Below are 12,362 nucleotides of genomic sequence, written 5' to 3'. Positions count from 1 at the left end.
TGAGGAGCAACACTATTAGAAAAGGTATGTTCCTAAAGCCATACCAAAGTACTCCTATTAGATAGGTATGGTTATTAAAGTCATTTATAACAAGCAATTTCCATAAGGACACATAGCTGGTGAGTAAGAGGGTAGAGCCTGGAGCACCAGTTATTCTAACTCCAAAGTCTGTGTTTTTAACCACTAAGTCATCAGAAAAAAAAAAAAAAATGACAAGAAAAAAAAATGTACAGACTATTAAATATATAAAGTAAATTATTTATTTGTTTCTCTCAATATTTATCTTTGGATATTTATGGCTTTTTACATTATTATAATAATATACTGTTTCTTCTTTTGCTTAACATTATTTCATTTACATTTTCTTCAAATTTACATAGGCCATATCTGTCATCTTACAATGATATTCTACTTAATAAATTCATCATCACTGACTTAGCCACTTGCTACAAAGCTATCAGAGTTGAATGTAAAGAAGCTGGAAAAACATTTGCTGAATTTCCTATCCCAATATAACCACCATCTTGGTCAGACACATGGGCTCTTTGATATGAGATATGAAGAAGATATCCTCAGCTAGTTCGCTCAATTCAGCAGCAACATAATAAAGAAGAAAATGAAATCTAAGTTTTTTTGCAACTGTAAGGCACTGAAACAAGTTTTAGAGATAAACTGAAAAATAAGAGGTGATTTCTTCTAAGCAGTAGGAAGGTAAGATTTTAGTTTTCTCATTTATAAGGAAGAAGGAAGTAATTCTAACTACCTAGACTGATAAAAAGGTAGGTGAACAATAATTTCTTTCCATTTTCAGATTGCAGCAACCTCAAGATATTTCATTTCTATAATGCATAACCATAAAAACTGAGGGAACCACAATCCAAGCTGATTGCTAAACAAAGTATTAAGATAGATCATGAGAATATGCATTAAAACAACAGTCCTGAAGAACTGCTCTTCTGCTAGAGCTTAGTTATGGATGTGATTTTGTTTTTTGAAGTTAGTCTGTTCATGTTGTTATGCTAAGAATCAGTTATTTTCCAAAGATTTAATTCTAGGGTGGGAAATAATTTCTTATCCAAAGCCACAGAATCTCAGAGAAAACAAAGGCTCTACACAAAAACAGGAAATTATTTAGAATCATAGAGTGATATAATTTTAATAACTTGAAGGACATTTTAAGAAATTACATAACATTTACTAATTGATTTTAAAAATAGGTATTGACCGGCCAGGCGTCGTGGCTCACACCTGTAATCCCAGCAGTGTGGGAGGCCGAGGCAGGCGGATCACCTGAGGTTGGGAGTTCGAGACCAGCCTGACCAACATAGAGAAACCCCGTCTCTAATAAAAATACAAAATTAGCTGGGCCTGGGGTGGCACATGCCTGTAATCCCAGCTTCTCGGGAGGCTGAGGCAGGAGAATCACTTGAACCTGGGAGGCGGAAGTTGCGGTGAACTGAGATCATGCCATTGTACTCCAGCCTGGGCAACAAGAGCAAAACTCCGTCTCAAAAAAAAAAAAAGGTATTGACCAATTTGCTTTTTACATGAAAAAAAAAACAAAACTGGAACCTAATACTTTATTCAGAAAATATAAGATACACTAAAGCATATACTTCAGTTTTACATTATAATCAACAAAACTAAGAACAGAGTTGGAGGGTGGAGGGTGTGCTTAAAAGAAATAAGTGTAAAAGAAAAGAAAAAGAAATAAACAGAAGTCTTTTTGGCAAACTAAATAAAGTACCAGAAGGTGAGGAAGAGGAAGATAGAGAAAGGAGTTTAGGAACGAAAGCAAAATAATAATAATAATAATAATAATAATAATAATAATGATAATAATAATAATAATGGGCCTAAGAGAAACAAGAAGTACAAACAGAAGAAATTTGGGTTAAATGAAATAAGGACTTTTGTCTTCCTCATCTCTGTGTCCCAATTCTTAGCAACAGTCAATAAATGTTTACCACATAAAAGTTAAGGAAGATAAAGGGCTGAGAAGTTCAATGAGTAGAATTATTCTTCAAATCATATTTTACGGTTCCCATAACCGTAAGGTCTCAAAATAAGCAACTTAATCTCATTTATTCTGTGAATGTAACCAAGTTAATTAGTCTCTTTGAATTACAGGTTCTTGATCTAAACAAGAAACTGAACTAGATGATCTTTAGGGTCACTTCCTTATTCTTCGCAGTAATGGTGACCAAATATAGGTAAATGAAATCAAACGAAGGCTCTCAGCTTACACCTGGACTGCTTAAATGGAATCAGTGGTCAGTAGATGCAATTTATATTTTTTTGTACAACAAGAGCAAAAGTCACTTATTGTTCACATGACACAAGCTGCTATCCAAAGAAACATCCAGATAGGTTTTAATTTTTCAGAAGAGCAATATTAGAAAGGATTTATAAGTATTTCTGCTCTAATTATTTCTCTGGCTAGGTGTAATCTTACTGACATTAGAAGGGTCTCTAACTCCATAGATTTCTGCATAAGTGATATAAATATTGGAACATTATACAAAATAATGAAGGATATAAACAAAATAGCGTCACTATCACAATGCCATAACAAACTGAGGATACTGCTAAGGAAGAAAAACATGATTATTTTTGCATTTTGCAAAGTAACAGGATTCTCTTCAAGAAGTAGAGTGTTTTTTTAATGGGGGAAAATCCTACTAGAAGTTATTTCTTCATTTTTAAATGACAATTAAGAAAGTCTCAAATTATATAAAGCAAACAAGAAGAAAAAATATACTAAATGAAAACATAGCTTCATGAAATGAGAGCAGAAGTAGAGAGAGCTTCCTGGGTAAATATTTAAAAAATCTCACAGTGGTTAATAAAGGTAATAAAAGAATAACAGGAAGTGACACTAGGAAAATAGGGCAGGTTAATATTATTCAGAGATTGCTATAAAAGAACACAGAAGAAACTGATCTTCCACAGTCACTTGAAGCTTGAACCTATGAGTCTCTTTTGTCTTTATTTACACATATGAAAGTATTACTACAGATCATCCTATCATCACTCAGCATAGTTCAGAGTCAGAAGACTAGGAAAAGGAATGTTCTTTGCAGGTGAGGGTTTTGATGACCGGCAAAACACTAGGCAAGTTGCACTGCAGTTGTCTGAACTACACCCAGTCTGCAGTTAAATATAGAATTTAGTTTCTGGAACTGTGAGTCTTAACCTTCACTGAAAAAATTAAAAGTAAAAAGGAGAAAGGAAAGAGACTGAAACCAAAGTCTATGTACTAATAAACTGTCCTGGGAAGAATTCAAAAATGCAGTAAAGACCAAGAAAATTAAATTACAGAAACCTCAAGCAATGTTCTAGAAATCGCTTTACAAGCTGATTTGTCTCTTCCATGCTAGTTCTCCCATGATGTATAGCATCCTTGAATAAAATCCACTTGGTTACTAGAGATGCATGTCTCTAATTCAGATTATATACATGTCAGGTTAACAGCAGTGACACCAAATTTAAAACTATGATATAATTTTGGTTCGTTATAGTATTGTGGTTGTGATGCTATTTTTGTTCATGAAGACACACTTTTATTCTAAGACCTGATTTTTAGATGCTTAAATTTGGGGGAAAGAGATACTCTCAAGCTAAAATTTTTAATGCTGATTACTTGCCCAGGAGCATATTTTGGATTAATTTTTTAAAGCTGTTTTGGAGACTGACAGGGGTTAAAACAACAAAAACAAAATATTTTCTGTATAATTTCAGAGGGTTCTAGGCTTTACTAATGATTTTGTTTTATATTGCTCACTGAAGATGAACATGAACAGAATTTAATAACAAAAAACATATTCAATATACTTATCCATAAAAAAATAAAACATGCAACAGTTTTAATTACAAACACAAACAGAGGTATTCATTTGCCTTCATTAGCATTTAATTTGCATGTTCCTGGATACACCCAAATACAGGGTCATCATTCAGCCACTTTGATTAAAAATTATAGCAATCAGTAACCTTTCCACACAAATTTGGCCCCTAAGCTGGTACTATTAACCACTATATTCTATTGCTTCTACCTATCACTGCTAGGTATTCTCACATTTATTCCTGCATCCAGTCAAAGCTTTTTTCCAAGTTGTTGCTTCTCTTTCCTTCTTGCTCAGCTGGGTTGAAAAACCTATAAGGAGATTTGGAGGCTTATTTTACCTTCCTCCCGTGAGACTTGAATAGGTGCAATAGCCAGGTCTTATTCTTTTGTGTCCCAGTCACATACGCTAATGCTCCAGAGACACACCTGTTTCCAAAGATAAAGGAATATCTAGCCCAAATTGCTGAAAGATTAGTAAGGAAAGAGTACATTAGAAGTCACTCTCCTATGCCATGAAGCCTCCAACATTTCTGACAAAAACCTTCTCTTCAGATCTACTCCTTTCACTCTTCTCACCCTTAAATGTATCTATTCTTTCTATCCCTAGCACTTTGCCTCACAGCCCTTAAGTACTTCATTGAATGAATGAACAAATGGACAGTTAGGTTTGTAGAATCACGTTTGAGCATGTAGAATCACATTATTTGCACATGCAGATATTTCAGACATACACTATAGATGACTTTTTTCCCCCTTGAAAATATGTAAACTACTTAAGGTAAGCCTAGGTTAGTGCTAACACACAGCAAATGCTTTATTAAAAAAATGAATAAATATTAGTCAATTATATATCTTATCCATTAAAATCTAGTCAGGTCCTCTTTTTAAAAACAAAAAAATCCTTTTTAATTATAAAAATTTTAAACCCACACAAATATAATAAACCCACAACCCCCTACAAACCAGCTTCAACAATTAACAACCATTTTGCCATTCTTGTTTCATCTTTTCCCTGTTATAATCCCCATATGCTCTTAAACAAATGGAAGGTTGTAACATATATTAATCTAGGGACATCAGACTTTAGAGTTAACGAAGCCCAAGTCCACAAATTAAAAACAATCAGTATATACCCAAATTAAAATAACATTCTTCTTAGTTAATAAGAACTCAAATCTGTGAATAGCACTGGCTAAAGATCTACATGTGACTGGGACACTTGTTAGCTCTGTGGTCTTAGGAAGTTAGTTATTCAACCTCTTTGAGCCTTGACTGCCTCATTAGAAAAAGGAAAAACCAGGCCTGCAGTGAGGATTAAATATGGAGGGTAAGTATATGTGAAGCTTCTACCAGTGCACTGAATAAATGCTTTTTTTTTAAAGCAGCTTGATATAATTCATGTATCAAAAACTTCACTTATTTAAGGCATACAATTTAATAGTTTTCAGCATATTCACAAAGTTGTACAAGCACCTCCACAACTGATTTTAGAAATCATCACCCCAAAAAGAAACACACACCCCTCAACCATCACATCCCCCACCCAACACCCCTATCCTCCCCTAGCCCTAGGTAACCCACTTATCTACTTTCTGTCTCTATAGGTTTGCCTACTCCAGATACTTCATATAAATGCAATCATACAATATTGTCCTTTGTGACAATAAATGTTTCTGGAATTGAATATTTTAAAAGTCAAATATGTGGAATACACAGTGGAATGAGGTCAGAGAAGGAGAAAATGCACATATATATGAATGATGCACCAAGACACACGCTAGGAAATATACATATCATTGAAGTGCTCTGGGTATGTTAAGAGGCAGGAAAACTCTGTGTGTGTGTGTGTGTGTGTGTGTGTGTGTGTGTGTGTACATGGTAGCAAGTAGGTAGTTTGTGGACAGTCCCCTCTGACTGCTTTATTTTCCTCATTTCCTTTCATGATGGGCAAGGTCATCATGAGAGAATGAGGATGGGGAGTTTGCACAGAGAGAAGAAAGTGTGAAATAATCTTACAGGAGAGTGGGAAAAAATAAACCAGAAAGGTATAGTATTCATTCTGCTTGGCAGAATTAAAGATCCACTTGAGGTTAGTGGTCATGAATTTAAAATGAGATCAGTCAGCAGGGTTTTAAGTTTTTCTCCAGCCACATTTCACTGCAAAAATGCAGGAACTGTATAAATGGATATATTTAACCAGAGTTTATTCACACTCATGGCTTTAACTGTACCTAATATATTGACGACTCCCAAATCTCCATTTCTAGTGCCACTGAACTCTCCTAACACAAATCTTGAGGTGACTTCACAGTTAAAGCATTAAACTAAAAGAAGCTTAGATGGAAAAAGAACACTGGTCTAACAATGGTTATGAGAAAGACATTCTACTGTGTGATTTACACATATTATCTCAAATAATTCTCATAACTCTTCTCATAATAACCATCTCCACTTTATAGAAAGCTGAAATTCCCACAGATTAACATAAAGTGAAGCTGTGACTAATTCCTAAGTCTGTGTGGCTCTGAAGTCTGTCTTTTTACTTCATCATGATATTTAACTCTTCATAAATGTGGCAACTGGGGCCCAGAGATGCTGAATGATTTGCCCAAAGTGAAAGCATTTTCTAATGGCAGGTACTGTCTCCCAGATGCTCTCTGACTATCACTATGCTAAACTCTTACATATTTCCTGCTTTGTCATTCACTGTGTAACTAGGTTAGATTGTTTTTCTTCCATTTTTTCCTGATATCTATCACTTTTTATCCATTTTCTATCCTTTTGCTTTTACAATATAGCTGAGGCCCTCAGCAGTCATGCATAGGTTACTCTAATAGCTTCCTAAGCTGGCCTCCATCTACTCCTCCTCTAATCCAGTGTTCTCCAACCTTTTTGGCACCAGGGGCCAGTTTCATGGAAGACAATTTTTCCACCGATGGGGTCGGGGGTAGGGAGGGTGGTTTAGGGATGAAAATGAATAGAGTTCGAGCTCCTATGAGAATCTAATGCCGCTGCTGATCTCACAGCAGGTGGAGCTCAGGCAGTAATGCTTGCTCTGCTGCCACTTGCCTCCTACTGTGTGGAGGTCCACAGCTCGGGGGTTAGGGACCCCTGCTCTAATCCATTTGCGTATGGGTTAGTGACTTCCTTTCTCTGAGGCTCTTATATATAAACTGCAAATAATAAAATACCTACAGTACATAATTGTGAAGATTAAATAAAAATAATTTCATATAATTATCAATAAAATCAGTAACTGCATAGTAATTAAATTCCTATTCAAATGTAAGCTATTACTGCCTTAAGATTTACGAAGGCAGATATTATAACTTAAATACATTTTACATTTTATTTTACATTTATTTCCGCCTGATTATATGCATGTAGTATGTGTTAAAATACATACTTGATTGATTTCTTGTCCATTATCCACACTCCTACCACTATTATCTAACAGACCAATCTAATCGGATACATCTCCTACATAAGGCCCAAATGCCAACGCTTACGGTATAATTAAGCACGGTGCTTGTTTAATTATAGAATGCACAGTATAACCAAGTTCTGAATAATCAAAGTAAGAATGCTCCTAACATTATAATGCCTTTTCTCAGATTCTCTAACTCACGAACTCCTATCCCTCATCTGAATGCAGCCAAAATGTTACCACTTTGGTGTAGTTTTCCTCTTTTCTCTACATGCTCTTTTTGTCATAACAGCATTCACGTCTCAGTTCCATAATTACTTACATGTTAGCTCCCTCCCTGCCGCCACCACACATTTGTGAGGGAGTACATTTCAGGGTAACCAAATTGTTGATGAGGGAAAGTTCTTTACAGAAGAATTCCAGCTGATTAATGTACAAGAAATAAACAAATTTCAATACAACAACTTGTGACTCCTTATGGAAAAATGACTGGGAAACAATCGTCAATAGATAACAAAACAGTGATTCTCAGTCCAGCCTACACTTCAGAATCACTTGGAAACTTTTCAAAATATATCTCTGCCTAGGCGCTATACCCAGAGATTAAGATTCAGTCCATCAGGGGTGAGGCCCCCTGATAGTTTTAAAAGCTCCTCAGGTGATCCTAATATGCATCCAGATTTAAGAATCAATGCTCTAAAACTATTAGGTAGATGGTTAATAGGGGATTTTTTAATAAGTGAATCAAGAAGGTAACACTGAATTCACTGATCAATCTTATGGTTACTAAAATTGGGGCTGTAGCGGTGGGTCATGCCTATAATCCCAGCACTGTAGGAGGCCGAGGAAGGTGGATCTCTTGAGCCCAGGAGTTCAATACCAGCCTACGCAACATGGCAAAACCCTGTCTCTACAAAAATATAAAAATTAGCCAGGCATGGTGGCGCATGCCTGTAGTCCCAGCTACTCAGGAGGCTGAGATGGGAGAAAGACCTGAGCCCAGGAGGTTGAGACTGCGGTGAGCCATGATCATGCCACTGAACTCCAGCCTGGGCAACAGAGCAAGACCCTGTCTCAAAAAGGGAAGGGAGCTGATAAACATGTTCTAAAATTGACTGAGGTTATGGTTGCATAATTCTGTGAATACACCAAAAAGCATTAAATTGTACACTTTAAATAGATGAATTGTATCTCATTAAGGCTGTTTTTTTTTTAAATCAAGATAAATTTCTATCTCTATGCAAACATACAGAAGACTACAGTGTTTTATTTAAATCTTTCGATTTTATATTTCTCTTTTCCTTTGCACTGACAATCTTGGTTCCTAATAATTTTAATATGACTATTTGTTTTATCTGTACCTACATCTATATCTATACCTATCTAGCTATGTAAATAAAAATAGTACCTGAATAGCAATATCTATAATACCAAATTTAGTAGAAACAATGTAAGATTTTTTGGTGTTTCTTTTTATTCTTAAGCTGTTTCCCACTTGGGAAGTATAGTGAAATTACTGTGTTATAAACACATTTGAGATAATTCTTGGGTGTTTAAGGGACTATTTTGATATACAGGTTTCATTTTAGTTATTTTTTAAAGGTCACCTTCCCCCCTCCCCATTTTTTCCCTGATTTTAAATTTTGATATATAATTATGTAATTTAGTTACAGGTCAAAACAAAGTATTTTCTGAGAAATCTAGCTTCTACCTCTCCCTCTTCTAAGCTGTTTCTCTTTTATTGATAACCATTTATTTTATGGTTTATTCCTCCATTTTAAAATAAGTTATAAGCAAATACATAAATGACAGCTCTGTATTATATACAGTTGATTCTGACTTGTTTTAAACTTAATGTTATATCCTGGAGATCACTGTATACAGAGTTTTTTGTTCTTTATCTGCATAGTACTCCACTACATGGGCTTCAACATCCAATACATGGATGTGCTATAATTTATTGACATAGTTACTACAAATAAACATTTAGGTCATCTTCCGTATTTTGAAATTAGTAAAAACAGTGCTGTTATATTTTCATATTTTTGCCAGTATATCTTTAAGATTCTTCTTTTTCTTCTTGAGATAGGGTCTTTCTCTGTCACCCAGACTGAAGTGCAGTAGTGTGATCATAGCTCACTGCAGCCTCAAACTCCTGGGCTCAAGCAATCCTCCTGCCTCAGCCTCCCAAGTGGCTGGAACTACAGGCATGCCCTACCACACCCTGCTAATTTTTTGTATTTTTTATAGAGATGGGGTCTCACTATGTTGCCTAGGCTGGTCTCAAACTCCTGGCCTCAAGTGGTTCTTTCACCTCAGCCCTCCCAAAAGGCTGGGATTTACAGGTGTGACCCACTGGCCCTAAGATAATTTTCTAGAAGTAGGAATGCCAAGTCAAAGGGTAAACTCATAGGTAATTTTCCTTGATATTGCCAAATTCCCTTCCATTAAGTTGTTTCACTTTGCATTTCTACAAGTAATGTATGAGAGTGTCTGTTTCTCTACAGCCCAATCAACAGAAAATGTTGCCAAACTTTTGGATTTTTGTCAATGTAATAAGTGAAGAATACAGTATCTCAATGTAGCTTTAATTTGAATTTCTCTTACTATCAATTAGATTGAGCATTTTTTTTTTTTTTTTGAGACAGAGTCTCGCTCTGTCACCCAGGCTCGAGTGCAGTGGTGCGATCTCGGCTCACTGCAAGCTCTGCCTCCTGGGTTCATGCCATTCTCCTGCCTCAGCCTCCCAAGTAAGTGGGACTACAGGTGCCTGCCACCACGCCTGGCTAATTTTTTTTTTTTTGTATTTTTCGTAGAGACAGAGTTTCACTGTGTTAGCCAGGATGGTCTCGATCTCCTGGCCTCATGATCCGCCCGCCTCGGCCTCCCAAAGTGCTGGGATTACAGACGTGAGCCACCGCACCCGGCCGATTGAGCATATTTTCATATGTTCAAGGACCATTTGCATTTTTTCTCCTATCTTTAGCCCAAAAAGGATAGAGTTATTGGTCTTTTAAGAGCTCTTTATTAGGGATAATAAAAGTTGCAATTTTTTTTCCAATTTGTCTTTTACTTTGCTCAGCTTTTACTCCCTCCAAAGTTTTTCTTTTAATTTATGTAATCATATTTATCAATCTTTTCCTTTATTGTTTTTAGATTTTGAGTCACGGTTAGGAAATATTTTTCCCATTGCCAGGATATGAAGGGACCACTCATGTTTTCTTCTATTATTTATATGGATTCACTTCTTTGACTCATTTGAAATTTATCTTGATGTATGAAGAATGGAATAATTTTTTACTTTTTTAAAATTTCATTTTAATTTTTGAGATAGGATCTTACTATGTCGCCCAGGTTGGGGTGCAGTGGTGCAATCATAGCTCACTGTAACCTCAAACTCCTGGGCTCAAGCAATCCTCTCACGTCAGCCTCCTGAGTAGGTAGGAATGCAGGTGTATGCCACCATGCCCAGATATTTTTTGAATTTTTTGTAGAGATGGGGTTTTGCTATGTTGCCCAGGCTGGTCTCAAACTCTTGGCCTCAAGTGATCCTTCTGCCTTGGCCTCCCAAAGCTGAAATTATAGGTGTGAACCACCATGTCCAGCCTTACTTTTATCTTATACTAACATTTGAGTAAGGCTTACTTTGCTGGTTTTACAGTCTATGCATATGTATTTATTTACTCATTCAGTCAAGGAAAAAAATATGTGTCATACTAAGGATAGGAATTTTGTATGTCATTTTGGAAAACAAAAAGTTCCATTGTTACAGAACAAAAATCATACTGTGTGACCTTCTGTACTATTAAGTATTTTGAAAGGCTTTCTGTGCTTTTGCAACTATTGGCATAAACCACATCCTCTTTCTAGTTGTGCCAGGTAACATAAAATTAAGCCAAAGATAACCAACTCCTGGATTAGATAAAGCCATTTATTAATTAAAATTAATGTTAAAAAACATAAATTAAGACTAAATAGGCGTCAGGGTAAATGCTCAATATCTTTTTAATTAAAATTCCGTGTGATTCTGTGACTAATTCTCGTTGCCAAGAAAAATAAGAATCCCTAAGTCTCTGAGGTTCAACTCTGAAAGTACATTAGGAATATCACCTATTGATATTAATGTCATCAATTTTTAACTTAATTCTTTCTCATGCTGACATTTTGTGATAAATATATACTGGTATTTTCATGAAAAAAACTAACTGGCTAAGTCACTAGCACAATTAGAACTTAGCACCAGGTAGAAACTAATACCTAAAGGAAAATGTACAATATTGCAATTTAAGTTAGACATTATTTTAATTCTCATCTGCTGTGTGCCAAGTTCTAAAGAAATTTTCAAAAAGAATAAAAATTTCTAGATGAGAAAAGTAGAGCAGATTGTAAATGTCAGGTCTCCAGGACAATAATGTCTCATTCTTTCACTTTAATGACTCAAGCATATAAGGATTCATTATTCAATAAATGGCTTCTGCTCTTATCTATAATAAAGAGAGCAAGGAAAGGAATAGATGACAACATCAGTGGATAACCTATAGTCTCATTTTGGATACTGGATCTCACCTTCACCTTAAGCAAACCTATTAATTTCAACTATATCACATGAACAAAAACATCTGAATTTCGGCATTTTAAATCTCCCTCTCTTTCAGGTACTGAAGTTCATGAGCTGGGAAATAATCAGAAAGTAGCAGGATGAGAGATGGCAAAAGTCTTAGATGACATATTGGCTATCAAAGAATTTCATTTTAGACATGAAGTTACAGCTGAGAGTTTGTAGGTCTTCTGACTCTGAGTCCAGTGCTCTGTCCAATATACCAATTCTACTAGTCAGGTCAGATAAGAAAAATGTACAGCTGGAACATTATTACCTAACCGCATATAAACAAAATTCCATTGAAACAAAATTCTGTAAACATCACTTACAAGTAGACTAAAAAGATAATTCTACTATAGGATCTATGCTAAGTATGCCAAACATTTCACAATCATAATTAATTTATACCATTTCAGATGGGAAAATTGAAGCTACGGTCAAATTCAGGTTAAAAAAAAAAAACCACTGAGTACCTACTATGGATCAGG

General features: G+C 35.5%; 1 protein-coding gene across 21 annotated transcripts in view; it reads right to left on the bottom strand.

Annotated features, from left to right (window-relative positions):
* The window catches only part of HMBOX1 (homeobox containing 1), a 175,269-nt gene that overhangs the window by 33,406 nt on the left and 129,501 nt on the right, over positions 1-12,362 (bottom strand). The gene's annotated exons all lie outside the window — the stretch shown is intronic.

This window comes from Pongo pygmaeus, chromosome 7, assembly GCF_028885625.2.
Source record: "Pongo pygmaeus isolate AG05252 chromosome 7, NHGRI_mPonPyg2-v2.0_pri, whole genome shotgun sequence".
Taxonomy (NCBI): Eukaryota; Metazoa; Chordata; class Mammalia; order Primates; family Hominidae; genus Pongo; species Pongo pygmaeus.
This window is presented reverse-complemented; position numbering and strand designations above follow the sequence as displayed.